At 42.4% G+C, this 27,919-nt stretch overlaps 1 protein-coding gene across 2 annotated transcripts in view; it reads left to right on the top strand.

Moving 5' to 3' along the window:
- Positions 1 to 227: 227 nt before the first annotated feature.
- Positions 228 to 27,919, top strand: part of TSPAN9 (tetraspanin 9) — a 186,329-nt gene continuing 158,637 nt past the window's right edge. The window contains exons 1-2 of one of the 2 annotated variants that reach the window (XM_080577500.1): positions 228 to 400; positions 13,592 to 13,636. The gene's annotated coding sequence lies outside the window, so the exon portion shown is untranslated. The remainder of the gene's footprint in view (positions 401 to 13,591; positions 13,637 to 27,919) is intronic. The other variant, XM_080577499.1, reaches the window with a different exon arrangement.

The following is a 27,919-nucleotide window of genomic DNA, read 5'->3' as shown; positions in this document are numbered from 1 at the left end:
TCTCCCGTGCCGGGCACCTCGGGCCAAGGGTGAGCAGATTCCAGGCAGAGCTCTCAAAAAGGGGATGTGGTGCGGGATAGCACCGAATCCAGCCGGGTCGGCTCCAGATGCGCGGCGCTGGCGGAGCGAGCCCCGCTGGGGGACGGGGCCGGTGGAGCTCCCTCCCTTCCGCGGGGCTGGAGCCGGCCCCTGGGCAGCGCCCCCAGCTCCTCCCCGCTCTGTAGGGCCGGTCCGAGCCCCTCCTCCCGTTTCCGCTGGCAGGAGCTAGAGCCGTGTCCTGCCGTGCCTGTGCGGCTCCCTCAGGACTCGGCCCTATCCGGCTCGGCTCGGCCCGGCCCGGCCCGGCCCGGCCCAGCCCAGCCAGGCCCAGCCCAGCCCAACGCGGTCCAGGGACGTGCGGGTGAGCCCCGGCGGCGCGGGGTGCAGGGAGCCGGAGGGAAAAGTTGCGGGCGCTTCCCGGCCTTGGGGGTGGGAAGAAGCGGGGCGGCGGGGGAGAAGCCGGTCGCGGGGGGTGCTGTGCGGTGCCGGAGTTCCGGCCTGGCGTTTAGAGGCGCTGGGGAGCGGCAGGGACGCAGCGGGCGGGTGGGGGCCGCCAGAGGGGTGAGGGTGGTTCGCAGGGGTAGGGAGCTGCGTGCTGAAAACAGTGACACCGACCCACCTCCCAGCGTCTGTGTGATTTCTCTTGTGGAAGCAGGAAAGTTAATCTAGAGGGACAAGACGAGCCCAGTGGCTTCTGTGTACACGGTCCTGATCTTAGCCAGGGAACTTGTAGTGCCCATCTTTCACCGGAGCAGATGGCTTCAGCCAGAGAGTTCTCCCTGCCACGGGGGGAAATATGCCTACAGCAGTGCTGCCCTGTATGAGGAGGGGAGGCGTGCTTTCTCTTCCCCTTGTACAGCCCCTAAGGCTGCAGCACGATGTGAAGATGCCGACCCGAGCTGAGCCTTGGGTCGGTGGGAGCGGGGAGAAGTCCCTGCAGGAGGCAGAGCACAGGTGAGATTGCCCGAGAGGTGAGATAGCACGGGGGGAAGCCCATGTTGCTGGAGGGAGAATACAGTTCAGGGAGAAAGCCGTGGCTGCTGGATGAGCTGACAGCTCTCAGAAGCTGCCATTGAGGTGCTTCCTGCCTCCCCCCTTTGTATGCAGAACTTGGCTCTAGCTTTGTCTTTTCCTGTTCAAGCTTTTGGAAACTTTGCTCCATGAATCTTGGGTGTTTACCTGTCACCCTGCTTCTGATGTGGGCTGGGAGCTCCGTGACCTCTGTCTCTCTTGAAAAGACTGTCAGATCAGGAGATTTCAGATGGGCAGAGAGGAGGACCTGTGGTATGGAGATGCTGTGTTGGGGAAAAACTAGAGTGCAAGGGTAAATAAAGCTGTATTTCCTTACTTAGTACTACTATCAACTCTTGTTCTGCTTTTACACTGTATAGTTTTGTGGTTTGAACAACAGAGCTGGGAATGTGAACATCTGAATTTCTTGCCTGACTGCACTGAACTTATTTTAAGACTTTTGGTGGGTCACTTGGGATTTGACTGGAAAAAGTTAGGTATTCTCCAGAAGAACCATGAAAGTCAAATTGTGCAGCTTGTTTGTGCTGTAATTCCCAGATGGACTTAAACTTTACCTTCGCCATGTAGATGCAAACATTTGGCATATTATTGTAGCCAGTTCTACTATTGTTAGTAGCAGGTGCTATAGGTAGTTTTAAAGTATAATAATTACTGAAGAAGTGAATTAATATGACTTATGTCAGCACAGAATATGGGCCAATCTTAGAACTTAAAATATTTAAAATGATTTCAAAAGATAATTTATCAATGTGGTATGTGTGTGGCTGATAACATCAAGGAAGTCACTTTTCATGCTTCTATGCCATTCGTTTCCATTTTGCATTTTACTGAGCTCCAGAAATGAAAACTGATGAAGCTAATATAGCTTCTGTCTCCAGATCTTTTCCTTTCCTTCTTTATTTTTAGACCGGTGCTGTTCATGTTGCAAATCCTCCAGACAAGGCCTTTTTTTCTAATGGGGCTGGAGAACTTTTGGCAAATTTCGTTTGGGGCACCTCTACTTTCTTTAAAACTGAATAATTCTAATTAATAAAATTGCATGAGAAGACTTCAGGGTCAGAATATAACTAAGGTAGCATCACTTGCATTATTCAGACAAAGCTCAGATGTGCAAGCGATCCTATTAATATCTCTTGAGGAGGGTAAAAGGGTAATTGTGAATGTTGATGTTATCTTAGATATCATGATTATTTTACCAGAAGATATTGATTAGAGATGTGTATTTCCAGTTCATAGTACTGAATGAGACAGATGCTGGGGATGGGATGGCAGACACTGCCAACCAAGAGTCTTGATTACCAGGCATGGTTGTGGTAATGAGGTAGGTCCGAGATCAAGTTGGGAAGTGAATTTGCAGGTCAGGTTAAGGCCCAGTGATAGTAACCAGGGTCAGACAGTCCAGTTATCATGGGGCAGGTCCATAGTGATGCGGCAGGTCTGAGGTCAAGCTAGGAAGTCAGTCTGTGGGTCAGAGTGTGGATCAAGTGGGTCCATGGCCAGACAAAGGCACAGCTGTGACAAAGCTGGATACAGACACACCTACAACATAGCTCAGGCAGGGACTGAAGACCCAGAGCTGAGCTGAAATGGATCCCATAGACCATTTGGCATAGCAGTTGTGGAGGCACTAGGTAAGGCTGATTCAGGTCTTTAAAGGCCTTTCAGTACTCTCAGGGCCCTAATACAGTACGAGGACCTGAGACTGAGAAATGGGCTTGTTCAGCCTTGAGAAGAGAATGCTTTGATGAAACCTAACAGTAGCCTTCCAGTACTTAAGAGAGAGTACTTACCAAGAAGACAGAACTACACTCTTCTCAGCAGTGCATGATGGTATGATGAGAGACAACAAACATGTTGAAACAAGTCGTACAAGCCAGATATAACAAAAAACTTTTCCGCTGTGAAGACAGTCAAATGTTAGAACAAGTTGTGCAATGTCTGTCCTCACAGGCTTTTAAGACCTGAGTGGATAAAGCCCTGTACTGACTTATAGTGGACCATGTGTTGAGCATCATTTGGACTAGATGACCTCCTCATGTTTTCTCCAACATGAGTTTCTGATCTTAACATTAAGCAGCTGTTAGTTCTGGGAAGGAAGGAGGTATTTGTATGTGAGACTATGGCAGTATTTGTAAGCACCAAAGATAAAGAATCATAGAATGGTTTGGGTTGGAAAGGACCTCAAAGATCATCTAATTTGACCCCCCCATGCCACACCTTCCACTAGACCAGGTTGCTCAAAGCCCCATCCAACCTGGCCTTGAACACTTCCAGGGATGGGGCATCCACAGCTTCTCTGGGCAACCTGTCCCAGTGCCTCACCATCCTCACAGAAAATAATTTCTTCCTTAGATCTAATCAAAATCTACCTTCTTTTAGTTCAAAGCCTTGTCCTCAAAGCCTCCACGTCCTATCAAAATACTCCCTGTTCCTCTCCTACCGTCTTGTAGGTATTGGAAGGCTGCTATAAGGTCTCCCCAGAGCCTTCATTTCTCTACACTGAACAACCCCAACTCCCTTAGCCTGTCTTCATAGGAGAAGTATTCTAGCCCTTTGATCATCCTCATGTCCCTCCTCTGGACTCACTCTAATAGGTCCATATTCTTCTTTTGTTGGGGTTCCCAGAGCTGAACACATTACTACAGGTAGGGTCTCACGACAGCAGAGGGGGAGATTTACCTTCCTCAACCTGCTGGCCATGCTCCTTTTGATGCAGCCCAGGATACGGTTGGCTTTCTGGGCTGCAAGCACACATTGCTGGCTCATGTTGAACTTGTTGTCAACCAACACCCCGCAGTCCTTCTTGTCAGTGCTGCTTTCAATCCAGCCTGTTTTTGTGCTTTGGATTGCCCTGGTTTCAGTGCAGGACCTTGCAGTTGGCCTTGTTGAACGTCATGAGGTTCTCACAGGCCCACCTCTCAAGTCTGTCCAGGTCCCTCTGGATGACATCCATTCTCTCCAGCATGTAGACCACACCATGCAGCTTGGTGTCATCTGCAAACTTATCAAATACGATGAATAGTGATCCTTGAATAGTTGATGAATAGTGATCCCAGCTTCCCTGGGCCCCTCTTCTCTGCAGGGCTTTGTCCCATGGTACTCTACCAAGCAGATCACCAAAGAGACCAAAGTCTGCTCTCCCAAAGTCCAGTGTCGCAAGTTTCCTGTGCACCCTCCTTGCTGCTGTCAGGATCCTAGATGCACCATTTCATGGTCACTGCAGCCAAGGCTGCCCTTGAGTTTCACATTCCTCACCAGCCCCTCCTTTTTGGTGAGAATGAGGTCCAGCATAGCCACTCTCCTCATTGGCTTCTCTATGAGGAGAAAGAGAAAAAGGTTTTAGGATGGTGATATGTTGCTAAAAAAGTTAATAAAGGAATTAAAAAAAAAAAAGTTAAACATTTTCCTCACTATGCTGAAGGCTTATGCTGGAAAGGTGTGTGTGTAATAGGGTTAAAGAATCTTTCTCTTTGAAAAAATTGCTTTCCTTTTGTGATTCCCAATGTCCAAAATGGCTTCTTTGCTTGTCATCACTTTAAGATACCTTTGGGAGATGGTCAAGCCCTGTTCTTTCAGAGTTCATGTAGGAAGTGTGATGACAGTACATCATGCTGCCAAGATTGGGAAAAGACAGCGCATGATCAGGGAAAATTTCTTGTCTGAGGGCTGCCTTCTTTGACTCTAGAAAATGGAATAAATATGTCAGGATCAGCAGAGAACTTTCCCATTTGTGGGGTGGTTGTTATGGATCTTAGGGCAGAATCAGTCCTGGCAGGGCCAGCTTAGTGATACGCAGAGAATGTGAATGGGTCAGAGATGGGTCTTTGCCATTTCCACTCTGTGTAGTGGTGCAATTCTGATAAAGTAGGGAAGTGCCAATGGACCGCCTTCTCTTTCCTTACTATAATGCATGCTAGAACTTCATTGTGAATACAAATGATCACTGGGAAGTTGTAAAATTCTGTGTACTTTTGCTCACGTGTAACAAGATCCTCTGTTGGAGATGAACTATCACTCATGCATTCTGCCCTACCTCTCCCTCTCTCCAAGTCTCTTAAAATTGTCTTCCAGAAGCTGTTTCTGCTGCTTCTTGCAGTCTATCTCAGGTGAATCTTTCATTGCTGGATATAAATGCTATGTTTCCTGGGGAAAAAAAAAAAAAAAAAAAAAAAAAAAACCAAACATCACCTCAGTTGCATGGCTTACTTTCTTTGATTGAATAACATGCTTTCTGTCCTGTGTTTGTAATGATGCAGGAGACTGTTCTTTGTTAAAGATGTTAGATGCTTTCCTTACTGCACAAGTGTTTGTGAGAAAGTCCTGATGTATTTCTTGAGAAGTTGTCTATTAGTTATCTATTGCTACATTTGAAGGCATTGTTCTTAAACTGGCTTTTAACCCCTTTCTCACTTTTCCATCTCAGCCTGCTTTCAAAAACACTTCCTCTTCACGCTCTATTAAACTGCTTGTTACATTATTCCAAGCACTTCCAGTCCTTGCTGTCCAAAATAAACCTTGAGAGATAGAGTTGGCAGCATAGGGCATGGTCATGGGGCAGACCCCGCTGCCTTTGCCCTGACTGCAAAGTTAACCAGGATGCATTTAACCTCTATGCTTCGTACAGAAGAAAGGATAGTTAGGAAATAAGGCATCCCCAGGAGGCAAAGAACTGCATTTTCATGGCTGTTAAACTGCCTGCTGAGGAGGTGTAAAAAATCGTATTGTTAAAGAGCTTTTAAGATTGAGAGTATAAAACAGGTAAGCATATTCTAGGGATAGCTCCAAGGAGATGAGGCAGACTAAATCATAAGCATATGCTCCAATAAATACTTAAATGGACAAAGGTATTCATTGAGCGTAGTGTTTCTTTGCAGTGATATGAATGTGATTTTGTGATAACACTGAAGTGATAACATTATTTTAAAAGATTTGAAGTTTGAATCATAGAACCATAGAATATCCCGAGTTGGAGGGGACCCACAAGGATCATCCAGTCCAACTCCTGGTACCACACAGGTCTACCCAAAAATTCAGACCATATGACTAAGAGCACAGTCCAAATGCTTCTTAAACTCCGACAGGCTTGGTGCAGTGACTACTTCCCTGGGGAGCCTGTTCCAGTGCACGACAACCCTCTCAGTGAAGAACCTCTTCCTGAGATTCAGCCTGAACCTCCCCTGCTGCAGCTTGACTCCATTCCCTCAGGTCCTATCACTGTTCACTAAAGAGAATAGAGCGGCGCCTTTCCCTCCACTCCCCGTTGTGAGGAAGCTGTAGACCGCGATGAGGTCTCCTCTCAGCCTCCTCTTTTCCAGGCTGAACAGGCCAAGTGACCTCAGCCGCTCCTCATACGTCTTTCCCTCTAGGCCCTTCACCATCTTAGTAGCTCTAAGTTTGCATTGATCTTTATTTCAAAATGTACAACGGGAAAGTTTTTAAGTTCTTTTGAAGGTTTTTCCTTTTGCTGTCAGTTCTCCATTATAATACAAACTCCGTTGTGCTACTCTAATGCCTGATATTTCTGAAGGTGGAAGTGACTAATAGCTAGGGTGTTTATTTCCATGATCCCTGTTGTAAAAAAAAGGAAGCACATCACATTAACTAGTGAAAAGCTGTTTGTATTTCTGAGGCCAAGTTAGTGCATGTCTCTAGAATCAGCTGAACTGCGTGAACTGATCTTTAGTTTCTATACTGATGTTAAAACGGAACTGTCTTTGCCGTGGACAGTCTTTACTGATTTGCGATTGCTTGGACTGATCTGTGTGTTCTCATAAAAAGGATATGATGGCTTCCGTGAACCTCATGCAGTCATAGGACCATGAGAGTGGTGTTATCCTTATGTGGTGTGTCTGGGGAGAAGACAGAACTAGACTGGAGAAGAAATCCAAGGTGGGGAGTAAGTAAGAAGTCAGTAGGCAAAGGGAGAGGAAGTCTGCAGCTGTCCATGGGGAGGAAGGACTGAAAAGAAAGGATGAGGTGGTACTGAAAAGAGAGGAACAGAAGAAAAGCTGAAATACCACACCCAGTGGGTTTGAAAGGGCTTTAGCTCAAAAGCTTGTAACTCTGTGCTAGAAAGCTGCTGATCAACTCAAATCATAGAGAGTAGAGGTCTTTGTGGATCTTGTGGTGTCATTCAGGTTTACTCCTAATTAAAGTCATTTGACCTGAAAGACTGAGGGAGGAAGTGCTTGAAGCTGAAGGAATCCTGAATTTAGGAGACTGGTGGGAAGGACTCAGGAAAAATAACGTGACAAAGCTAGGTAAGTATTTTCTGATTGGTAGAATTTTCATAGAATCACAGAATGGTTAAGGCTGGAAGGGACCTCTGGAGATCATCTAATCCAGCCCCCTTGCTTAAGCAGGATCACATAGAGCACATTGCACAGGATTACGAGCAGGTGAGTTTTGAATATCTTCAGAGAAGGAGACTCCACAACATCTCTGGGCAGCCTGTTCCAGTGATCTGTCACACCCACAGTAAAAAATATATTTTACTATATATTACCTCATATTCAGATGCAGTCTGTCCCTTCATCCAGGTCATAAACGAATAAATTGAATAGTACTGGACCCAGTACTGACCCCTGAGAGACACTGCTAGCCACAGGCCTCCACCTAGACTCCATGCCACTGATCACAACTCTCTGAGATCTGCCATCCAGCCAGTTCTCAATTCACCTCACTGTTCACTCATCTATCCCATGCTTCCTGAGCTTACCTATGAGGATGTTGTGGGAGACAGTGTCGGAAGCCTTGCTGAAGTCAAGGTTGACAACATCCATTGCTCTCCCCCCATCTACCCAACCAGTCATTCCATCACAGAAGGCTATCAGATTGGTTAAGCATGATTTTGCGTTGGTGAATCCATGCTGGCTAAGTCTGATCACCTTCTTCTCCTCCATATGCTTGGAGATGACCTCCAGGATGAGTTATTCCATCACCTTTCTATGGGTGGAGGTGAGGCTGACTGGCCTGCAGTTTCCTGGGATCTTCTTCTAGACCTTTTTGAAGACCGGAGTGACACTTGTCTTTCTTCCAGTCCTCAGGCCCCTTCCTCCTGATCTCCATGACCTTTCAAAGATGATGGAGAGTGGTCTAGCAGTAACATCCTCCAGCTCTCTCAGCACTCATGGTGCATCCCATCTGGGCCCATGGATTTGTGGGTTTCAGGTTTGCCTAAATGATCTCTAACCTGATCCTCCTCAACCAAAGGAAAGTCTTCCTTTCTCCAGGTTTTCTCTCTTTTCTCTAGGGTCTGGGATTCCTGAGGGCTGGTCTTAGCAGTGAAGACTGAAGCAAAGAAGGCTTTCGGTAACTCTTCCTTCTCTGTATCCTTTGTCACAAGGGCACCTACCCCATTCAGCAGTGGACCCACATTTTTCCTAGTCCTCCTTTTGCTACTGATGAGTTTGAAGAAGCCCTTCATGTTGTTCTTGATATCCCTTCCTAGATTTAAATCGAATTGGGCAATAGCCTTCCTTGTTGCATCTCTGCATGTTCTGACGACGTTCCTATATTCCTCCCATGTGGCTTGTCCCTTTTTCCACATTCCGTATACTTCCTTCTTCTGTTTGAGTTTTGCCAGGAACTGCTTGCTCATCCATGCAGGTCTCCTGCCCCCTTTGCTTTTATCTGTTTTCAGGGATTGCACTGCTCTGTATAACTTCTACACAATCATAATGAATTTCTAAATGAATATATCTACAGAGGGGCAAAGACTGAGGGACAGCCTTGTATACTATTACTAATCCAAATTCCTAGTCTTTTGCAATTTGGTAGTGAATGTGGCTTATGACAGTATGGTGATGAACAGTGTTTTCTGTGGTGATTGCAGCTGTACTCAGAATGCATGTTAAGCATAGGCAAGGAGATTTTCTATTTGGGTTTGCTCATTACTATAGGTTTAATAATTCACAAAAGTTTCTGAAAGCTTATTTTCTTTTCTCTGTGTCTGTTGCTGTTTTTTTATCCATTAACTCCAGTTGCAGTTCAGTGGGAGGTGGTTCTTCACAGTGTTCAGCTTTGTTTTGAATCATTCTATAATTTCTCAAATGTGTACTTATCCCCAAATCAGCTTTGGATTGCACTTTATGTTAAGAATCTAGCCTTATGTGAACGAAGGTTGTTGCCTTGCTTTGTTTGAAGAAAGTGCAGCTGAGGTTATGAAGGATCAAAGGCAACATCCTAAGAATGTATAGCATAGTTTCCTCATTGATTTGAGGATGATGTACAGACTATTGTTTGTATATATTTATATACACATGGGGAAAATACTGTCATTGAAATGGAATAATGGCTCTGATAATAGAAAAGACCTGTACTAACAAGCTGTCCAGAGCTTGTCTTCTTGTCAAGTAAAACTAAATGGTTGGCTTAAATGCCTGTAAAAGAAACTTTCCAAATATAAATTGCTTAAAGTAATTCTTTCTTACAGCAGAATACTTGGTATTCTGTACAGTGCTGCTGTACAAAGTTTTGCCAGGTAATGGTGTCTCTGAGTGCTAAAAAGTCTCTTGCTGATCTGTTTCCCAGCAGTGGAGAATGTGACAGAAGAGGTGAGAATCCTGCATTTCATAGTACTTGTGATGCTTGATAGCAGCAGAGGCAGCTAGAGAGAGCATATAAATTGCATAGATACCTATTGCCTAGCTATTTGGTATTGTAAAAGATGAACGGCAAAGAGGAAGAATTGCAGCTCTGGAAAAATTTGCAACTTACTCCCCTCAGAACCACTTGAGATGGAAGAGAGGCTGGATCTTATACTGTGAAGCTCTTCCTGTTTTAGGCGGTTAACAGGGAAGGAAAAGGACAGTATTTAGAATCATAGAATCGTAGAATATCTCGAGTTAGAAGGGACCCATAACGATCATCAAGTCCAACTCCTGGCTCCACACAGGTCTACCCAAAAATTCAGACCATATGACTAAGTACACGGTCCAAACGCTTCTTAAACTCCAGCAGGCTTGGTGCCATGACTACGTCCTTGGGAAGCCTGTTCCAGTGTGTGACAACCCTCTCAGAATTTAGGTGAATGTGGTCATAGATTAGGATAAGAAAGCCATGGTAAAAGTAATTGCTAGGACCGGTGTTCCACAGAGATGTGAAAGAGAGGAAGAGACTTCATTGTGAATAGGAGTTGTTTGGGAGAATTCTCTATTCTAAATATAAAAGGCCAAGTGAAAAGGACAGTGAAGCAGAAGGGATCTTCTGAGGAGAACCAGGAGGAGGAAATGAGAACAGATTCTTAAGTTCCCTCACCAACGGCACTTCATCTATGTGGCTTTCAGTTTTCCACATTCCTTATTGTTCCACCCTTTCTTGATGGGATGGTCACCACAGAATATCTCCTGAGAGTTCTTATAGCAATTGTCCCCTTTTCAGTCTCTTTTTTTTCTTTAAAAAAAGTTCTCAGGACATTATTTTTTAAGGCAGTAAGTTTTCCCTTATCACCTTCACTAGGTTCTTTCACTTTCTTGCTCTTAGGCTTTTATTTTCTTACTCTACTAGTTGCCAGGTATCTCCAGGCAATACCCATTATGCCTTGCTTTCTCTATTGTAAGCAGAAATCCTGTTACAGTCTCATTGTAACCTGGTTCTCCCAGCTAGCTTCCTAGTTTTCTCTATGTAGTTTTCATCTTCAGCTTCTTCTCATTCTCTAATTCATCAATTCCTCTTTGAAGAGCTGAGGAAGTTCATTCTGCATAAGAACTGTGCATTCCGTTTTGGTGTGTGTAGTCTGTTTGTTCCCCCCTCTTCTTTTTACATTAAACCATATCAGGGGAAACAAAACTAGTTCAAGTCATTTAGATATCCAGCTGTTTTTTCTAAACTGCTTTTTTTAAGAACTTCAACTAAAGAGAAATGTTGCTGCATGTGGGAATCTCCACCTTTCTTCCTGCTTTAGTAAATAGTGTTTCTTTCCTTTGTTTTATAGACTTTTTTTAAGGCACTTGTCCTCTTTGGAGTTGCTAAGATATCCCTCTCCTTAACTCTTAAGATGGACTGACCTATTAAATTCTTTGATCCATGTTTCTCTGAAGTCAGTAGAAGATAGCTGTCAGACTTTCTGCTTGAATTACTACACAGCCCTGTTACTGTTTCAGAGATATTCAAGTTGTTAGTAATGTAGCCTTTATTTCAATTAATTAAACGAACTCATCCAGTGCTTCAGGTACAAAATGTCGCCACAGCAAACTTGAAACTGTCAGTGACAGCCAAAGTTGGTACTTACCCAATGGCAGTAGTCCAAGGCATTCATTAAAAAAGCAAACAGACTTTGCTTGCCCATGGGACACAATTTGAGGAACTGAAAGGCACATATGCTTTATTTCAGAGGACTGAGTATTGTGATATAGCAACAGTTATGAGGAGATAAATACCTACCAATCATTGAGCTTTCTAGAAGAGGAAGTTCTGTGTTTTCTTTTGTGGTTTGCTAACCCTCGTGTTTTAGGACATGAGGGTTAGTAAGGCAGCCCTGTCTCTTGGCCTCCTGCTGGGAACAATGGGTTGTACAGGTTGCCTGGCTGTTGAGTAGAGTTCCCCACACGTGTATGCAACCGGATGAAACATGCAAGTTTTTGAGGGACTCAGAATTTATCCATTCCTTGCATCATCATTTGTTGTAATAACCTGTACCTACGTGAGTCCTGTAGTAACTATTGGAGGGCGTGAATGAACTTTTCAGTTGCATGTGCCTGTGAATTGTCTTCTCACCAGTTCTGCTCTGTCAGAAGATTCATATTTCTTTGTTTGTTACCAGCATTTATTTTGATCCACACCAAGAGCTCTTTCGTCTAATATTTTTATTGTAAGGTTTTTATTTTTCTTTCTTAATTTTACTGTAGAGACCTGGCTTACATCAAACCAAGCAGTGTACCTCTGATGTCACTAGGACTGCTACCTGGCGCTGGATTACATGGCTCAAAGGACTCCTTTCAGACCATCTCTGACTTTGCTGCAGATCATGCTGCATTCGTAGCAGGCTTGATTCAGTAGTGAATAAAGTTCATCTTTTAAGATGTAGATGATAGTCTACTACTGCATGTGGCATGAGTTTGACTAGTCAGCTAATGTCTATGTCGTGGAACTGTGGGAAATGTGCATTGTTTCATTCTTTTTAAAATTAATTTTAAGTTTTGCTAAGCCAGATTTGACTTCAACAGGATTAATTCAGTTGCTGAAGTCTCTTTTGTCTCTAGAGAATTAACTGCATGTGCTTGACATACAATCTTAATGTCAGGGGTGAGCTTTATTTTCATATAGTATTAGTTGACATTATGGAAGGTATGTGTAACTGATGTGTATGATAAGTAGAGGTGCCCATGTGCTAGAGAAGGTATAGTAAATAGACTGTGTGAACTGTGAAGTCAATAAGACTTTCTCTTAGCATTGGGTGCAATGGTTAATTTGAGATAAATTAATTCTTAAACTTGAACGTGCAAAGATTTGAAGGTGAAGGCAACTAATCATGTCCATGTTCACTATTCTGAAAAGGGCAGTAGTCAGTTTTGAAAACACTATTCACAAAATCAGATTTTTTTACTTTCAAAAATGCCTTATATTAGAGATCTGGAAACATTTAGAAATCAACTATTTTCTTATAGATATGCTTGAATACTTTTTGTGACTTCTAGTCTTTGGAAATAGTATTTCAGAATCATACATGATAAAGTGATGCAGGTTGAGGGAAAGCATTCATTTAAAAACAACAACAGCTATGTTATAATGGAGAAGTTTCTGTTGAGCAGGTTTTATGGAGATTTGTAAATAATCAGTCTGTACTTTTTGTATGCACTTGCAATAATTTTTATGAGGTTTTAAACATTGGAGATGGTACTGTTCTGTAACTTCTCTTCATGTTATTAGCGGAAGTCCTGGACTCAGGCTGGCCAGTTTCCTATTTCTGCAGCACTCTTCTACCATTGCTGTGGTGCTGTTACAGCCATGATAGTACCAGTATGAATTGTAGAAAGTGGGGTGCTTTGTGTTGTTTTTTGTGTAATTTTTCATTACAGCAGTGGTCTATCATACTACAAGCAAAGATGGGACCAATCAGAAAGTGGGACTAGTACAGGAGACCTCAGCAGAAGTCTTGCTTAATCAGTTCTTGCTGTTGTAAACATGTATGTCATCGGGTATCTTGGTGGTGATGGGGGACCTAACTACAAAGGGGAAGAAGCACTGAATTTTTCTGACCAGTAGTTCTGATTTAACTTGACACACAAGGGTTTGCTTTTTCCCTTAATTTCTGCTTTCCCTTTGGTTTGTGTGAGTTTTCTTAATATTTTGTCTATTGCCAATATTTAAATTAATGTCTGGATGAAATCAGTGTGTTATAATATAGATACCAATGTTTAGACTTACTCCTTTTGTTCAGAAGCAGATGGGATTTGATGTTCTGTTTGTTTTCTGTTTTTTCCTCAAGTCTTCTTTTCTGTCCTCTTGAGGAAATATGTTTGTGATATGAGGTGAGTCCACAAGGCAACAAGATTCACTTTGGTTTTCTTCATCTCTCCAGGTTTGTTTGGGGACCTTTCCATTGGCATACATCCAGTTGCCTCAAGTAAGAAAGATCTCTGGTGATGGATACTCAGAATCAGACAATGCAATCTTTAGTGCTGTTTAAGTTAATATTGAAGTTCTTCGCGAACTGCCCAAGTTAATATTGAAGGGAGATAAGTTGGGCCAACATTAAGCCCTTATGAAACTTTGTTGTAATCTGTTATTTTCTTTCCACAAATGCTGAGGGAGTTCAGAGTAAAGTGGTTGCTGGTGCAGTTGCTTCCGAGTGCTACTTTAGATACCAAATCAAGTGTAGTGGAGGAGGTCAGTAATTCTACTAATTATCTGCACACATTGGTTTTCATCACTTTTCTTACCTGTCTCTGCCATTTGGAGGGAAAGGAAGCAGGGAAGACCCTGGATTGCTACTGATACTAAGTCTACGGTCCACTTTCATAAATCCATATAAGCTTTGTCCTTTTGTACAAGTGTACATTTATAAACAGACTTGGAAAAATAATCTTATCTTTAAAGGACCTACTGTTACCCTTATGTTAGCTGTCCTATGGCAGCTGCAGGGTGAGCTGCAGAGCTATTGCTTTGTGTTTTTGTACTTTCTTCTTCAGGGATTTAGCCTTGGCTAACAAGTGAGAGGACAATGTAGTACTGCCTGCCTTTCATTGCATTTCTGACATAGTGAGCTCAGTGAAAGGCAGGCAGACAGACACTTTCTTTGTCAAATGGTCATGGGATCTGCCGAAGGCTGCAAGGGGTGCAGACCTAGCAATGGGACCAGCAGAAAGATAATACTTTGATTATACACTTGGCCTCCTAAGAATTGTTGCATACCTTTGTGCTGCTCCACGGCTTCCCATAAAATGCGGTTCTTCACGAACTGCCCAGTATGGGTCCGTACCACGGGTGTCCATTCTTGAGGAATGGACTGCTTCAGCATGGGTCACCCAGGGGAACAGCAGCTCCCCCCAGACCTCCTGCTCCTGCGTGGGCTCCTCTCCGTAGGCTGCAGCTCCAGCCTGGGGCCTGCTCCTGCGGGGGCTCTCCATGGGCCGCAGCCTCCTCCAGGCCACATCCACCTGCTCCACGTGGGCTCCTCCACGGGCTGCAGCGTGGAGATCTGCTCCGTGTGGGACCCATGGGCTGCAGGGGGACAGCCTGATCCACCAGGGGCTCCTCCATGAGTTGCAGGGAAGCTTCTGCTATGGTGCCTGGAGCAAATCCTCCTGCTCCTCACTGACTTTAGTGTCTGCAGGATTCTTTCTCTCTGTTTCTCACTCCTCACTCCCAGCTGCTGTTGTGCAGCAGTTTTTTTTTTGTTTGTTTGTTTTTTTGCCTTTTTTCAGTGTGCTCTCCCACAAGCACAACCAGTGTCTCTCATTGTCTTGGCTGTAGCCAGTGGTGGGTCCCTTTGGAGCCGGATGGAACTGGCCCTTATCTAACATGGGGCAGCTTCTGGACTCTTCTCACAGAGGCCACTCCTGCAGTCCCCCCACTACCAAAACCTTGCTATGTAAACCCAATGCATTCCACCCCTCGCCTCAGTGAAAAATATATTTAAGAATTATCATTAAAATATATTTTCATCACATTCATCACAATGTTTACAAAGTTCATTTAAATCAGAAAAAGAATTCCCGAATTGATGTTTATGTTACCAAAGTCGACATAACATTATCACAACACTGGCAAAGTGGACAGTTTACACTGTCATGGGGCAGCTTCTGGACTCTTTTCACAGAGGCCAGTCTGGCGGCCCACCTGCTACCTAACCCTTGCCACGTAAACCCAGTATAGATGCTTGTATAAAACTAGTGAAGGCAACTGTAGGCAAACAACATGTGTTGTTGTACCTTTTGGGATGAGTGATTGGAGATTATGGTCTGTGAAGGAAAAACATCCCCTTCCTGCAATTGGAAAATGCAAATAATATGTTAGGTGAGGCTAAGAAAAAGAAATGCTGAAGCTTTCCTTACTCTTGTGTAAATCATCATTACAGGTGATGCCACACAATGGCTAGTGTTCTGTTCTTGAGGATATGGCACAGGTGCATTGACCTTGGGAAACTGTTTATATAAGGGAGAACTAAGAAGGATAATGTGTGGGATTTTTCTGTGTCAAAGCAGTAGTTGTGTTATTTAACTGCATGGAAAATCTCACTTGCGGGTTCTGTATGTTTCTGAGAAAAAATAATTAGTGTATTAATGAAGTGCACAACTAGTTTAAAATCTGTACTTTTACTGGGCAGGAATAGCTTCAGGAACTTTCTGTTGCAAGACAAAGAGCAAAGAGATAATTGGGCAGTTTTAGATGTTGATATAGGTAACATCTGTGTTTGTAGTAGATAAGACAGAATATTATAGTATATCAGATAAAGAACCTATGAATCTTTATGCTATAGCATTTAAGCCATTTGTAAAAAGCATTGATTTAGGCATAAAATATCTTTCCTGTAAGGCTACTGTGTGTTTACACCTTGTAATGATTCTTTGGTTTACTTTTTGTATGTGTGTCATGCTCTGAATGGTGTTCTGTTAATTCCTTTGTAGGGCTCTACTCTTGGGTGGTGGAGCACACCAGTGAAAACCTAGCTGGGGAAGACTGAAATGCTTGATTCTTGGCCCAGGAGTTTTCATTTTGTTTCTCCTTGTGCCACTTGACATGACTACAGTTTTGTGATCTTTCTTTTGCCTTGTTTCCACCCCTTTAAAATTTGATACTATGGAAATTAATGTACCATTAACTATTTTGCTTAAACTAGTTTATATTATGAAGATGAGAATTCCCACAGCAGCTTTAACTCTGACCCCAGAAAAGAAAGCACACCAAGTGAGTGTCCTAAGTTAGACAATTATGTATCAGTGGGCACTAGGATATACACTATATGTGGGAAATATTTCCATTGCAAATCTGTTCCAAGTCCGTAACAGTGTTGAAATGCTAACTATGCTAAATGATTGTATTACACTGGTAAATCAGTATAGACTTGATTCACAGAATGCTAATCTGTGAGTCATATCAAGGAGTGCAAAAGAATGCACACCCATCAAGAGAAAGAGAAGATAAATAAAGTTATTGAAACATTTTTCTTGCATGCACAGGAATATGCAGTTTTCTACCCTTTCCATTATGTTACTGAAATTATTTTCTCTGCATATTGAATATTTAGTATCCCTTGTCTAAAGCAGGCCTTGAAATTACATTAATTTCATTACTTTGATGATCAGTGTTAGCTGTGTTAGCTACGGGATTTCAAATACTCCCTTACTGTAATTCAAGGATTTTATTTTCAAAGATGTCCATTTCTGTTAAGAAGATAGGATTTTGTCAGAACGGGAAATGTGCTTTTTACTTTTTATGAAACATGCTTATATTTATGCATATTAAAAAGTTGAATTTCTAGTAACTGATCAATAAAGTTGTTGGTAACAACTGAATTTCTTGTTAGTGTGTGGTGTTAAAGTTGAATGAAATAGTTTGCATTTGAAATTAAATGCAGTGTATAGCAAAAGCTGTGGTAGGGAACTGTTCAATAAAGGAGTCAGACTTAGGCTGATTTTTTATTACGAAGAGGCTACCAAGAATGGTTGGTCCCAAAGACTACCACCCCTTCCTACTTTTTCAAGTAGGATCAAATGACGCTGTAACAAGGAAACAATATCAGAAAGGATTTTATGTCCCTTGGAAACATGTTGAAGGGATTGGGAGCACAAGTAGTGTTCTCCTCTGTCCTCCCAGTTGGTGACTGGGACCCAGGAAGAAGGAGATGAATGGGCTGAGTGAATGATTGGCTATGAGGCTGGTTTCATGCCAAAGGTTTTGGGTTCTACGACCTTGGATGCACTTTTGAGGGACCGGGCATGCTGATGCCAGATGGGTCACATCTGACCAGGTGGGACAAGAATATTCTGGGCAGTAAGCTGGCTGGGCTTATCAGAAGGGCTTTAAACTAGATGCGGTGGGGGAAGGGGATGCAGCTCTGAGTGAAGAAAGCATACCTGAGAACACTATCACTCTAAGTACCAGCAGGGAAATACTTGTGAACTATCCCAATGCAGTCAGGAAGGGTTCTGGAAACGTGATACGACCGATTGCCCAGCTGAAGTGTCTCTACACCAAGGCACACAGCATGGGAAACAAGCAAGAGGAATTGGAAACCATGGTGCAATTAGACAAATATGACCTGATTGCTATCACGGAAACGTGGGATGGATCACATAACTGGAGCATTGGATTAGAGGGCTGCAAACTCTTCGGAAGGGGTAGACAGGGAAGAAAGGGAGGCGTTGTTGCCCTCTACATTAGGGAAGGGATTGATTGTGAAGAGTTGCCTTTGAGAAAAAGCCACAGACAAGTTGAGAGCTTGTGGGAGAGAGCTAAAGACAATGCCAATAAAGGACAGGTTGTAGTTGGGGCCTACTATAGGCTGCCCGATCAAGGGGAGCCAGTGGATGAGGCATTCAGGCTTCAACTACAAGAAGCGTGGTGCTCGCATGCTCTCATCCTGATGGGGGACTTCAACCTGCCAGATGTCTTCTGGGAAAACTAGACAGCAGGCTGTAAGCAATCCAGAAGATTCCTAGAGTACGCTGAGGACAACTTCCTGGTCCAGGTATTAGACAAACCAACCAGAGGGGAAGCATTACTTGACCTGGTGCTCACCAATGGAGAAGAGCTCATTAAAAAGGTCAAGATTGGAGGCAGTCTGGGCTGCAGTGACCCCACCCTGGTTGAGTTTGTGATCTCGAGGAATTAGGGCATGGCAAAGAGCAAAGTCAGGACCAGGAACTTCTGAAGAGCAAACTTCAAAGTATTTAAAGACCTAGCAGATGAGATCCCCTGGAACACCGTCCTTAGGGACAAAGGAGCTGAGCAGATCTGGCAACTCTTTAAGGATGTTTTCCTTAGAGCGCAAGAACTCTCCATCCCCTTGCGTAAAAAAATGGGCAGGAAGGGAAGACAACAGGGATGGCTGAGCAAGGCAGGAATTCTATAGGTACATTGCTCAGAGAAGAAAGGTCAAGGAGAGTGTTCCTCTTCTGATATCTCTTCTGATAAATGAGAAGGGTGAACTGGTACCGAAAGACATGGAGAAGGCTGAGGTACTCAGCAACTTTTTTGCCTCAGTCTTCGCTGCCAGTCAGGCTTCCCCAGTCTTTTGTTTCCCTGAACCCATAGATGGAGGCTGGGGGAGCAAAGTCCCTCCGACTGTAAGTGAAGAGCAGGTTCGAAACCACCTGATGAAACTAAAAAGTACAAGTAGGGCCTGATCTCATGCATTCCAGGGTCCTGAGGGAATTGGCTGATGTAGTTTCCAAGGCGCTCTCCATCATATTTGAAAAGTCCTGGCAGTCAGGTGAGATCCGTGGTGACTGGAAAAAAGGAAACATCACTCCCATTTTGAAAAAGAGTAGAAAGGAGGACCCGACCCAGGGAACTACAGACTGGTGAGCCTCACCTCTGTGCCTGGCAAGATCATGGAAAAGGTCCTCCTGGAAGCAATGTCAAGGCACATTCAAGACAAAGAGGTGATCCAAGATAGCCAGCATGGCTTTCACTAAGGGTAAATCATGCCTGACCAATCTGGTGGCTTTCTATGACAAAGTGACTGCATCAGTTGACAAAGGAAGACTGACAAATGTCATCTACCTGGATTTCTGCAAGGCCTTTGACACAGTACCACATGACATCCTGATATCCAAATTGGAGAGATATGGATTTGGTGGGTGGACCATTCGGTGGATAAGGAGTTGGCTTGAAGGTCACACCCAGAGAGTGGTAGTCAATGGTGCTATGTCCAAGTGGAGACTGGTGGCAAGTCGTGTCCCTCAGGGGTCTGTCCTGGGACCAGTACTGTTTAATATATTGATGACATAGACAGTGGAATCGAGTGCACCCTCAGCAAGTTCACAGATGACACCAAGCTGAGTGGTGCAGTCAGTACAACCGAAGGAAGGGATGCCATCCAAAGGGACCTGGACAACCTTGAGAAGTGGGCCCATGTGAATCTAAGGAGGTTCAACAAGTCCAAGTGCAAGGTGCTGCACCTGGGTTGGAGCAATCCCAGACACGAGGACAGACTGGTAGAAGATCTCATTGAGAGCAGCCCTACAGAGAAGGACTTGGGGATTCTGGGGGATGGAAAGCTCGACGTGAACCGGCAGTGTTCACTTGCAGCCAGAAGGCCAACAGCATCCTGGGCTGCATCAACAGAGGAGTGGCCAGCAGGTCGAGGGAGGTGATTGTCCCTCTCTGTTCTGCCCTTTTGAGGCCCCACCTGGAGTGCTGCATCGAGATTTGAGGCCCCCAGCACAAGGAAGATGTGGACCTGTTAGAGTGGGACCAGAGGAGGCCTACACAGATGATCAAGGGGCCGGAGTACCTCTCCTATGAAGAAAGGCTGAGAGAGCTGGGGATGTTCAGCATGGAGAAGAGAAGGCTCTGGGGTGACCTCGTTACGACCTTTCAGTACTTAAAGAGGACTTATAAAAAAAGATGGAGAGCAACTCTTCGCTCAATCAGATAACGTCAGGACGAGGGGGAATGGTTTTAAACTAACAGAGGGGAGATTTAGATTAGATGTTAGGGGGAAGTTCTTCACTCAGAGGGTGGTGAGGCACTGGAACAGGTTGCCCAGGCAGACTGTGGATGCCCCATCCCTGGAGGTGTTCAAGAGCAGGTTTGATGAGGCCCTGAGCAACCTGATCTAGTGGGTGGTGTCTCTCCTTATGGCAGGGGGGGTTGGAACTAGATGATCTTTCAAGGTCCCTTCCAATCCCTAGCATTCTGTGATCTTTGAGTTCCCTTCCAACCCAAGCCATTCTATGATTAGTCAAGATGGTCTTCTGTGAGATCTTAAACCCAACAATTCTTGTGTTCTGATTTTTTGAAATGCCTGTAAGGCACTGAGCACCCTGATTGTTCTCACTTGTGGAATGAAATCCAAATGGGTATAAGAGATGCTTTGTGATGGTATGTTTTTGGCGAGTAGCTATTTCAAATGAGATGGACATTTTAACATGTAGGATGTATTGAATAATGGGTTTTAATTGTTTGAGTTGCTGTTGTAAAGAGGTGAAGTGGCGCTATGCCTGACCAGTGTGGACTGTGGGTTCTCCTAGGGTAACCTTGGGTAACTGTTCAGGGCAGGCCTGTTTTTCATTTGTCTAGGGTTATTGCCCCCAAATTCTTTGTTCTGCGTCAAACAGAGTGAGATACCAGGAGGAACGCCTGAGAAATACTCTACAATTACAGGCTGTGGAGTTTAATACAATGAGAGCAGACAAGGAAGGTGGCAGACGTATGAGAGCAGATTCGTTAACTTATTTGACTGTTACAGAAATAACTTGATTACCTGGTTGTATAAGAGGTGTGTATTTATTAAAATGTATGTAAAGCACCTGGGTGTTCCACAGTCTAGCTAACATTTTGTTCATGTCTGATTTAAGTGAGTTCTTGACATAGGTCTGTATTCTTTGTCATATAAATAGCTTGTTCAATTAAATGGGTAATGGAATATCAGGTCTTCAGGCATGTTATTAAAAGTCCTGTTAAGGTAGTTTGAGGAAAAGAAAATTCCATTTGGCAACCGCCTTGGGATTGGCTTTTTGCAAGGTGATAGTAATTTCGCTTACAGGGGTCTCTGTTTCAAAATGCATTCTAAGGCCTCGAGGCAGAATTGTAAATGATCCCATCATGTAAGTTGCTAAGTAATACAATACAGTTAAGCTATAATATGCCATAATCTTGAATCTCCATGTAAGAGCACCCCACTGGCAAAAGGTAAATTAGTTATGGGGAAAGGAAAATGGTTTGTCCCAGAGGTATTGTTAATCACTGGTTCTCAGGTTGCTCGAACCTGGGATTTTTACTCCCATCATTAATTAACTTAGGAGGTGCTCTCTGGTGTCACCAAAGAAAACTATTTCACCAAGAAAACATGTTTTCTTATTACTTCTGATCCATTAGAATATCAGATTTGTGGCTCTCTACTACAGGTAGATTTTTTTTAAGCTTTTTGATGTGGAGAAACATTTTCACATGAGTCTTTAGTGACATACAAAACCAAATCTCCCACTTAGGAAAGACTAAGTGAGACTCTCGCTCTTTGAGTAAGGCACAGAGGAAAGTGATTACTGATGGAGCATCATTCTCTGGTCTTCCTTAGTTTGTTTTCCTTGTTCCTTGTCACAAAGCTCCTGCAGAGCTGTGGTTCTTGGCTGCCTTCCATACAGCAGTTCTAAAGCACGTCTATCTTTGAAAACAATTGGGTGCTTCTCTCTGGTTTGAGCTTGTCTCTGCTATGTAGGTATTTTGCTAATTAACTCTTTCAGAAGGATCATAACAAATTTGTAAACTCACAGGTAACACTAAGCTGAGATGAAAGGGAACATGAACACTCAGAAGACCACTGAGATAACAAAAATGAACTGGGATACGAAAATTGGAACCTGAACTTACAATTTTAAGTCCATAATGAGAGACTGAAATAAACACTTCGAGTTACAGAAATGTCAAGTATTCAAGAAGGACTTTTTACTTCAGTGTGAGTTTCTGTAAGCGTCTCATGTTTTCAAAAGAGACATCACAAAGGATTCAAAAAACTACACTAAGCTACTCAAATCTTCTAGTTTTAATTACTTAGCCCAAGTGATCTCATCATCAGTTCAGGAGAATGCTCTTATTCCAAATATATTTAGTTTTAGATATGTGTATATATAATTATTATTTTCTTAAAAAACAGTTATAATTTAAAATAGGATAGAGAAAAAAATGAAGTTAAATACTGTTCACATTTGTGAGATGAAATGGGAAAGCCTCGTTTTTATCTGTGATGTGTATTGGTGTTCATCTGCTAGCTTATTGGACAGCTGTGAACTAAATATAATTTGTTAAAGCAGTAGTTTTCAGTCTTTCTATTTTCAGACAATAAACATATTCTACTGGAAGCTTTCTATATGGTCAATTCAAGCACACTTTGAACTCTGATTTTGAGCCGCTGTATTGAAGTTCCTGTCCCAGCTACTCATGTCTACTTGCACATCACTCTCATGCTGCTCAGCTCCAGAGGTACTCTGTATGGCTATATGTATTTATTTTAAGGAACCAATAAAATGAATTTATTAGAGTACCAAAAGTTTCATAATCAGTGGATTCTTTCTTTCTTTTTATTTTTATTTGTTTTCGTGTAAAACTATTGCTCTTATTATTGCTGAACATTTTCATTCAGTACAGGAGAGAAATTAGGTCATATAGCTGTGTCTTCATGTGGGCATAGGTGCATGTGTTTATTTTTTCCTTCTCTTCCAGGAATGAGCTTTAAAAGTCAGGTTTGATTATACATTGCTAGCAGTGGTAAGAATGATGGGAGGCACTGTGGGCATGGAGAATGAATTTTGCAAGGCTAAGAACAGAAATGGAATTTGGTGCCTGTGACTGTAGGCAGGACAGATGACACAGATTTGTGGAAAGCAGTTGAAAAAGCAGGACATCCCACCCTTACAGGAAAGTTAGTTTGAATTGTGGTAGAAAGTGAACTTGAAGCAGAACCAGACGTTGCAGGGGCTCTGCCTCTGTCATGGGAATGCACAGAGTGTTGACAGTAGTTATTTTGCAATTGTTTCCAGCTCAAATAATCTATAAGTAATAGACTGGTCACAGTGCTGCTGAATGAAAATAAGCTAATACCAGTTACTTTGCAAATCTCATATCATGATGTCTATCTTTTTGTCCTCCTAATTTCTGTAATCTTTTAGAAGTTTTTGTGCAATATAAGGTGAAACTAGGTAGTTACAGATGCATTTTTTTTCAAGTGGCTTATATTTTAGAATGTATTTGCTTTTTTTTTTTATATATAAAAATACTTTTAAAATGGTAGCATACAACAATTAATTTATATTGTCTCCAGGGATTAATTTTTAGCTTGTGTCATGTTTATCTATCTAAAGTACAGTTGAGTGACACATATTTCTCTGACACGATTTCCTACTTTTTTTCTTACATGCCTCATATATATTGCAAAGTTTAAAAAACAGTAAGGAAGAATTTAATGAAGACTGCTTGTTGTGATGTGTACATTTCATTCACTCTTTTGATGTTTATTTTTAATGGGTGCAACAGGATTTGAACATAAGGCATTATGTGTGTTTTTTTTTTTTTCCTCCTCCCATGGTTCTAACTCCTGTTCATCTACTAAAAAGTAAAAATTGTGCTAAGAGCTGATTTTTGTAGGGAGGCCTCACAGAAAACCTGTCAAACGTGCTCTTTGTCCAGCCACACCTTTGATACTTGCTGCTGTTAGAGTCACTCCAGAGACATGCAAGACGGGAAGAGGATGCCAGGATTGAACTGAATATTGGTATTTTGCAGTCTTGAATAAGAAAATTAGTAGGCTAGCAAAGTTGGTATCCTTCCTTGTATTTTATTACTATAAACTTGTTACTTTAAAAAAAAAAAAAGAATTTGTGTAAAGCTAATGAGCATGGCTGTATTCAAATATAAGCATGCTATTTATTACCTTTGGTGTGTATTGATATGTGTATTTGGTTTTAAAAGCTAATGGCTGAAATAAAAATCTTGGGAGCAGTGTTAAGTTTATTGTTAAGATTTCTTACAAGTCAAAAGTGTTGTCTGCTTTAGTCTACAGTTTGCCTTTTTTTTTTTTTTTCTTTAAGGCTCTGTACAGTGTCTTTATTTATTGGCATAATGCCGTATGCAATGGAGATCTCAGCAGGGAAAGAGCTGGTGCTAAGGGATGTACATTTTTAGTGTTTCCTGCTTTTGTATTTTCATGCAACTGCTTCCTTTGATAGCAGAATATAATAATGCATAGACTGAACTCTAAGTTTTGTTGTTGTTGTTGTTGCTTTTTTGTGTTGTTGTTTTTGTTTTATTTTTTAAACAGTTGTTACTTGTTCAGGAACAATGGATTACAGTTGACTAGTACCAGCCATCTACAAGTAGTGTATGAGGGTGCAGTTGAGAGAATCCAGCCACGCTCAGACAAATTTCTGTTTGTTAAAACATCCAGAGCTACCCAATTTGAAATGTATCAAATGAGGCTGATGAAGCTTAGGTGAATGAGGGGATAATAGCACAATGTGGAAGTAAAGAGTAGAATGGACATGGGAATTCTTTCTTTTAAAGGTAGGGTATGTAAAGAGAGAAACAAAAAACTCACCTTCAACATTTTCATAGGTTTAGATACTGAAATTGTTCAGTGACTTTGTCCATTTTTAGTTCTCTGCTCTCAGTTTACAGAAAGTTGCAGATAAATGTATGTACCCGTGTTTCAAAATGTCTGTTAATTTACCTTATGCATTTTTATTTGCATAATTTCATGGACACCCAATCAGAACAAATGTGAAGTAAGTACTTAAAATTCAAAATATATACTATGACTATATGATTATATATGTTCTCTTATCTTACAGTTTAGTAGTCTTCCGAGGTTCTTAAAAGAAAGGTTTTGGTTTCTTTCTGTCATGGTACAAGAAGGGGAGGTTCACTGACGTGAAAAGGTGGGAAAAGCAATTAAAAAAGACTGTATGTATTACTTTTCATAGAGCATATCATCATTATAGATTGTAGAAGTCATCATCAGGGTTTATGGTGGGGCTTTGAGATCAATGCATTTAAAAGAGTTCTGGAAGAATAGTTAGATAATGAATAGCCAAGTGTTATACTCAAGAAATCTTACTTGGAGAAGGATTTCAAATGTTTGGGTTTAGCTTTTCAATCTATACCCTACTAACTATGTTTAATTAAGGATTTTCAAGTGGGAACAACTTGCATGCGAGTCACTAGTAGACAACTAACGTCTATTAAATTCTTGTCAGTTCCTGTGAGAATACAGCACTCAGCATTTCAAGACTGTACACAATCCCACCTTTTAAGTGAAGAGGCAGGCTGTGCATCACAGTGTGTTTGTTCTGATCTGACCAAGATGCCTGCACAATTCCTCTTGATGGACCAGTGAACTTCTGGTGTTGTAAGAGCATAGCACATGTGTGCTGCACCATGTGAAGGGAAGGTTGATGCATGTTTCCTATTCAGCAGAAATGGAGGCATTTTCCTCCTGTTTCAATCACTTTTGTTGTTATCTGTTCTAAACCATACTTATCTTTTCTCCTCCTAAATATTTAACTGTGCTTCAGAGAGCCAGGCTGCTTACTGTGATGCAATGCCTACTGCTGATAATGGTGTGAATAGTACTGATTTTTTTGACAGATTTCACAAAAATTCTGAACAATACTAGCTATGTAATGTGGGTGATTGTTTCTGTACGTGTAACTGAGAGTCATGGGTTCAAATCGAAGCCAAGTATTACATCAGACTGTGTTCCAGGCAGTGATTTGTGTTGGCCCTGCTGGGTTACTGCTATTCTGAGTTTGTGTCAGCAGCTCCATTCATGATTGACATGAAGTCTTCATCTAGATAATGACATTAAAGGTGGGCCCCTTCATTGACTGGTGTTGGCAGACACTTGACACTATTCAACTGGTAGCCTTCATGCTAATGATGGCTCTTATGGAGCAGATATGGAAGGATAATGGTACTATAGGGGGGATACAAAGGTCAAGGGTGACCATCTGCATCAAGGAACCTTTCAAAATATTTGCTTCCCAGACTGATTAACAGCTTGTGTATATATGACCTTATGTATCTTTGTACCCATATCAGTGCATTTGCATTAAAGGAAGCATAAGGAGGGAGTGGGGACACTGAATTAAATTTTCCTGAAACAAATGCTGCTAAGTAAAGTGCAAAAGCTGTGGTTGAGCAGCCCAAACATGCCTCAGTACTAAAAACATGTGGCAGCACTCCATGTAAATGCAGAACAGGAAACCCTGGTACAGGCATGTGTCAGCTGTAATGCCTTTTCAAGTACAATCTTAACAGCTTTTATGCATACTGTTGCTTCAAGGTGATAGCACCCAAAAATAAATAAATACTGATGTTCATAATGTTACTATTAGAAAGGGTATTGACTCCCTTGTGGTTAGGGTTATTGGGTGAGATGATATCTCCAGCTAATAGTTGGCACACTGACTATAACAGATTGATAACAAAATTGATAATAAATTGATAACAGGAGGGCAAATTGTGCCTGACCAATCCAGTGTCCTTCTAAGATGGAGTGACTGCATCAGTCGACAAAGGAAGATAGACCAATGTCATCTACCTGGACTTCTGTAAGGCCTTTGACACAGTCCCACGTGACATCCTAATCTCCAAATCAGTGAGAGTTGGATTTGAACGGTGGACCATTCAGTGGATATGGAATTGGCTTGAAGGCCACATCCAGAGAGTAGTGGCCAATGGCTCTATGTCCAAGTGGAGGCTGGTGATAAGTGGTATCCCTCAGGGGTTCAGCTTGGGACTGGTACTGTTTAATATCTTTATCAATGATGTAGACAATGGTATCTCCAGCTAATAGTTGGCACATTGATTATAACAGATTGATAACAAAATTGATAATAATTTGATAACAAGAGGGCAAAGCGTGCCTCTTTTTTTACTGTGAGGGTTGTCAGACACTGGAGTGGGTTGTTCATAGAAGTGGAGTCTCCATCTTGGGAGATGCACAAAACCCAACTGGACACAGTCCTTTGCAACCTGCTGCAGCTGACCCTGCATGAGTAGGGTGGCTGGACTAGATGATCTCAAGAGGCTGCTTCCAAACACTATGATTCTGTGATTTCATTTTTTTTTTCCAGGTACCGAAGTGAAGTAGACCAACTTATATTAGCCTGGATTTTCCTTTTTCCCTTTTTGAAGACACATGAATCATTTGCCATTCTCCAGTCATGACAGACCTACCATGTGATCTCTACAAGCTTTCAAACATGATAGTGAGCAGTCTTGCTATTATGTCAGCCTATTCTTTCAGCACCCTAGAATGCATCCCGTCTAGTCTCAGATACTTCTATAGGTTGAGTTTTTTTTAAGAGATCCCTGACTCAATCCTCTTGTGCTACTGACGTTTCTTTAGCACCTTGAGCTCTGTCTCTGTACATAGGGGCCTGAGGCCTTCCTCATGAAGACTGAGGCAAAGAAGACATTAAGAACCTCACCTTTATCTGTATCTGATGACATTACACCATTTGCTCCCCAGCAGGCCCATGTTTATTCTTTTCCTGCTGAGGTAGCTTTTATTTTCACCTCTGATGTCCCTTGCCAGTTTCAAATTTAGTTGAGCTTTGGCTTTACTAACAGCACTCTACATACTGGACAGGGTTTCTGTATTCCTCCTTTCTACTCTGTCCTCATTTCTGTTTCTTGTGAATGTCCTCTTTGCATTAGAACTCAGTCCTAAGTTCCTTGATTT

Source organism: Anser brachyrhynchus (genome assembly GCF_964034855.1).
Source record: "Anser brachyrhynchus genome assembly, chromosome: 1".
In the NCBI taxonomy this organism is placed as follows: domain Eukaryota; kingdom Metazoa; phylum Chordata; class Aves; order Anseriformes; family Anatidae; genus Anser; species Anser brachyrhynchus.
This window is presented reverse-complemented; position numbering and strand designations above follow the sequence as displayed.